Here is a 5,880-nt window from a genome sequence, read left to right on the forward strand (position 1 = left end):
ATTCACTCAATATGCAAATTAGTTCTAATAATCAGAAGACATATCAAATGGTTTTATTGAGTCTAGATTCCTCATTCTTTCAAAAAAGTACTTCAAAGATTATGCTGTATACTTAATATTGTATCATCTCAGATAACAAGTGTTTGTATGTCCCATTTTGATGGTGGGATGAGGTTGGAGGATGCGTGTAGTGGTAGCCAGCTTGTTCTAGTTTGAATTTCCATATCCGCTCTTCCTCTTAGTATCCATTAATAAACAGTGCTTGGTTAACTAATTTCACTGGGTATGCAAAATGCTAATGAAGTTCTAATTTTATTGTCTTTTAAAATTTATCTGAAACTACACTTTAAGAGAAAATTATCCTGAATATTTAGAGTAGCTTAGTTACCATGAATTTTAATATTTTCTCTTTCATCACTAAATTTCGATGTAAATTTTGGTACTTTAGCTAAGTTACTACAGACAAGAGATTTGATTTTCTCCTCTTTTTTTTGTTGAGGAATCCATTCCTATATTATATATACATGTTAAACTATTATTATGCATTTCTGGATTTTTTACATTCAAGGTTTCTGAATTGTACTCATTCTTTTCATACTGAAATTCCTCTCTCTGATCAGCACTAAAATAAAAAATGACTCCTTTCACTTTTGCACACAATCACATTGTAATCTGATGACTAACTTGTTTTCTGTGGTAAAGTCCAACTTCATCTTGTGTAATTCTTTTTTTATTTTACTTTGTTGTGTTTTTATTTATAGTTTTATTAAATTTTTGAGATTTTCATGCAATATAATTTGATGATATTTAGATCCACTCTCCCATCCCATATTACACTTATTACCAACCCCTAATTTAGTATATAGGGTCCTATAGAATTATTTTGTGTCTTCAAACATCCTTCAGTATGGATCTGTACATTGAAACGTGGTTAACCAACCAAGAGTCCTATGCTTGAAAGAGACTGTGTCCACCTTTCCCAGTAGCCATCTGTTGACACAATATCCCTAAGTCATTTTGGAACTTCTTATCCACTTCCTCATGTCTTTGCTGGGATGTTTTCTGGTTTGAATTTGCATAGGAATTGGGCATGCTGTCATCATTGCTGTGAGTTCATATGAATAACTGACGAGCTGCCTGGAAAACTGTTTCCTTGTGCTCATCCACTACCTCTGGCTCTTACCATGTTTCTGTCCCCTCTTCCACAATGATCCCTGGGTCTTGATGTGTGGGAGTTTAGGTATCCTATTCAGAGATAAGTGGTTTGCAGCCTCTGGTACTCTACATGATTGATGACCAGTGGGTTTCTGAGTTAATCACTATTTGTTTTATAAAGGAACTTCTCTGGTGAGGGTTCTAAGATGCATTAATCTATTAGTATAGCAATAAGTCATTAGGAATCAGTTAAATATGATAACTATTTAGTAGAAAACTAGTATTAGATTTTCCCCTACTTCTTGGGACCTGTTTAGCCTCTTGTTCCTAAGCCTGATACAAATGTCAGGCATGGGATCCATCCTATGAAGCAGATCCCAAATCCAATTAAAGCATGCTTGGTTACTACCATAATATTCACACCACTGTTGCACCAGTGGGCATATCTTGCCAGGCTGGTTGTTATTGTAGTTCATGGGAGTCACAGTGTGTGAGGATGATGATTATTTTTTACCTTCCAGTAGCTTCTACAGCAACTTCTAGCACTATGAATGCCAGCCAGCAGAAATGTTATGAAGTCAGCACCAGCTTGATTTCTACTTGTTTGTTCTAAAGCCAATGTGTATAGTGTCTTCAGCAATAAGGACTTAGCATCCAGTTCTGGTGGGCAACCAAGAACAAGGACAATGACCAGTGTTGTTTGAGGATCTATGGGACCCCTGGTCAACAGCTTCAAGAGATGTTGTCCAGTGCTGCCACTGAGGGTTTTTTTTTTAAGCACCCTATAATTTCTAGAAAGGGCAATGTCCCCCTGTTTTAGGCTAACTACTTTTAAGCTCTTTTAATGATATATATGTATATACCTTAAGAAGCTTCTATAGTGGCAGGTTTCTACATACCATTTTCTAAGGACCTTTATTGTTACTTATCCCTGCCTAATACTCCATCCTCTGACCTGCCCTTCATTACTCACCCTCCTTTAAACTTCCTAGCCTATGTCCCCTTTCTTCCTTTATGTCACTGCATTCTACTGCCCCTCCCAGAAACCCCTCATGACCATTTTTTAGTAGTTTCTTTACCTCTCTGAATTTTCAATTTGAAATGTGCATATTTAAGATTTCAAAGTTAGCATCCATCTATGAGAGAGAACATGTGACATTTGTCTTTTTGAGCCTAGGTTACCTCAGTGAGGATGGTTATTTCTAGTTCTGTTTACCTGAAATTTTCACAATTTCTTATATTATTTATTTATTATTTATTTAATTTTATGTGTGTGAGAGTTATGCTTGCATGTGTGTAAGTGCACTCATTTTGTGTAGTGCCCACAGAGGACAGAACAAGGTGTTGAATCCCCTGGAACTAGAGTTATGGATGGTTGGTAGCCACTGTGTGGGTGCTGGGCTTCAAAGAACAGCCAGTGCTCTTAACTGCTGATCCATCTCTCCAGCCCCATAATTTTTTTAAAGAGCTGAATAATATTTCATTGTGTATAAGTACCACACCTTCATTATCCATTCATCAATTGATGAGCATCTAGGTTGTTTCCAATTTCTGACTGTTATGAAAATGTGAGCAACAAACATTTCTTGTTGCAGATTTCTGATGAGCCAATTTTCCAAAATTTCCAAGCTCCATTCTTTTCCTTTGATAATTATTGTATTAAGAGACTATAGCTTGGGTGCAATATATACACAATTTTGAAATTCACTATTTTCATGGGAATATTATCAATAATCATCTTGTCAGTTTCTGCCTTTTGGGCTTGTAACACTTCAGTGTCCTGTTCCTACATTCACCACTGAAAGCACACAGCAAACCCAGAGATGGTTTCCACAAAAACACTAAAAAAAAAAGGAGCAGGGTGATATTTTTCTGAATCCACTAATTAATTTTGAAGTATACTTGTAGATATTTGCAAGTGAACCTGAGCAGATTTTCAAATTTCAGGGTATAATAAATCATATGCACATTATCATTAAATATTTTTAATATGTAAAATTAAAACTGAAATAGTAAAGGGGGCATTCAGAGTGCTTTTTTTTCTGATCTGTATGCCTCATCATTATCCAGAACCACTGGGGCATTTCATTAATCTTAGCTGACCTACAGTAACTTTTGCATTCATTTTATTCATTTTCTGTCATCAGAAATGAAGTATCAGTGTGTCATATTCCAGAAGAATTAAATCAAATAAGTCCACTTATTCATTACTGCATAGAGCACACATAGATCCTCATTGGCTTTTGCCTCAGTGTCAGATGGACTGAATTTAGTTTAGCCAATGTATTTTATACATTATGCAGAGATTTATATGTCCTTTGTTGCAACAATGGGAGAGTAGAGTATTTGAGGCAGAGCTGAATTCAGTTAAGAGTAAAGTTCCAATTGAGCCACAGAGATACAGTTATTTAATTATTTAATTAACATGTCAATAACCTAGTTGTTCACATATATATATTTTAAAATGCTCAAATTAATAAAATATATTTTCCTAAGATATCAACAATTGAGATCACAATATACCAAAAATGTTGGTTAAAATAATGTATTAGTGTAGACAGAAACTCAGTTTATGATGCTAGGATTGCAAATGATTTTATCTTGAATAAACTGTACTTGAATATTGTAAAAATTTTTTGGTGTTTTTGAGACAGGTTCTCCCTTTAGTCCCAGCTGGCCTGGAGTTTGATATGTAGACCAGGCTGGCCTAGAACTCACAGAGATTCAGAGATCTGCCTGCCTCTGCCTCCCAAGTGCTGGGATTAAAGTCGTGCGCCACCACACCTGGTAAATATTGTAATTTTAAAGTAAAATTTGAAACTGGATATTTAATTAACACAAAGTAGATATGCAATTATTATTTGTGAATCATTTCTAATTATCTAGTCTCTATCATATTTATATTAGCAACCTATTGATATATGAGATATTTTAACATGAAGGAACCATTATTATAAGTTATAATCATTTTTTGGCTCTAGAGAATATTTATAGATATTTATAAAACTAGTGTTGTTATCATACAAAGCATGATTTTAAAAGCAAACATATGATGCTGGGCGTGGTCGCAATTGCCTTTAATCCCAGCACTTCCAGAACTCAGGAGGCAGAGATAAGCAGATCTCTGGGACCTGGTCTGCATAGTGATTTCCAGACAGGCTGGGTCTGAGGGAGACTTTGTCAAAAAGAAAAAAAAAAAAAAATCAAACACATGAAGCTTGAGTTGACTTTCAGCCTCTTAGTGCTATAAATAAATATACATTTTTAAATAGTAATTAAAACAAAAAGATTGTGGCAAAACAGTAATAGAAATGTTGATTAAAGAATTAGGACATCGTAAACAAAAAAAAAGAGGAATACAACAGGGTAAAGAGAATTCACGTGCTCTGATTACTTGCCACTTCTTCTCTCCAGCATTCTCTCCAGCAGACAATCAATGACCAAAGTCCAGCAAAAATCTATGATTTATTTACTCAGTCTTTTATCCCTTCAGCCAACACATATTTTCCCAAAACTCACCATGTGGTAAGCACACAGATTCTAAAGCCTATATAACTCAAGTAAAATTTTCTATCTAAAATTTCACTGAATTCCCCAACTCTTCAGCATATTGATTCCTTCTTAATTTTTTAATTAGTATTCTCAATTCTATAATTTATTTCCAAATTTCAAGCTCACTTCACATGTTGCCTCCTTTTAAGAACGACCCATGGTTTGATGCACCTTGCTTAGTATTAGGGGGCCTCCTTTTCTGTTTTTAATCTTTTTTTTTTATACAACACACACGTCACATTTATTTCTGCCAGCTCATATGTGAATAGCATTGCTTTTAATATCTTTCAGGCCAAACTCTTCATTTATTCCAATGACCCAAGCTTATATTTGAAACATGTCTTTGAATTCTCTTCTTTGAAGATACAGTCCCTAAGATCACACATTTCTTTAGGAAGACAAGGCACTGAAAGTCCTTTTCTATTTTGTTCAACCCTTAAATATCATCGATGCACAGGACGCTTGAGCCTTCGGACTGGAGTTGTGGAGTGGGCTGTGGGCTCGACAGTCTATCTTGAAGCCAGTTGATATGAAGGAGTGGAATGGAATACAAACAACTATTGGAAAACAAACCCTTGAAAGATTGGTAGTATAGCTCCACAGGCCATTGATGCCTTCATTATTTAACAAAACGCATTTAGATTTTTCATAAATTTTAACTTTCTGAGTAAAAAAACATCTTAAGTATCTTGTAAATAGTTGTTGAACTTTGAGGAGATTGTGAAAGCAAAGCAAAAGTCTCAAAATTGATACATTGTTATATGGGTAATTCCTAAGTATCCATAAATGACCTAAGGTTTGTAAAATTTCTTATTTTTAACCTGTTCAATATTATATTTCTGTTTTTATTTGAATAAATATTTTATTGAGAATTTCATACATGTGTATCAGGTGTTTTGATAAAATCCATGCCCAATCCTTCCCATCCAAATCCTCCCATATCTCCCTATCACTTTTTTCTGATAACTTCATGTACTCTTTCTTCTTCTTTGATTGATTGATTTATTTTTATGGGGCTTTTGGTAACTCTAATATCCCTCCCCCCTCTGAAGAGGTATCCCTAAAATCCTTTAAGGATTAGATAAAAGCTCCCTAAATACTTTTGACACATTTGGCCTTTGGAGCAAGTATGTTGTTGCGAAGAGGCCCAAGGACATTTTGTTTTTTTTTTTA

At 34.7% G+C, this 5,880-nt stretch overlaps 1 protein-coding gene across 1 annotated transcript in view; it reads left to right on the forward strand.

Moving 5' to 3' along the window:
• Kcnj3 (potassium voltage-gated channel subfamily J member 3) overlaps positions 1-5,880 on the forward strand; it is a 155,115-nt gene that overhangs the window by 105,640 nt on the left and 43,595 nt on the right. The window lies entirely within an intron of this gene.

The sequence above is a fragment of the Nannospalax galili genome, unplaced genomic scaffold (genome assembly GCF_000622305.1).
Source record: "Nannospalax galili isolate Female #2095 unplaced genomic scaffold, S.galili_v1.0 scaffold376, whole genome shotgun sequence".
NCBI classification, from domain to species: Eukaryota; Metazoa; Chordata; class Mammalia; order Rodentia; family Spalacidae; genus Nannospalax; species Nannospalax galili.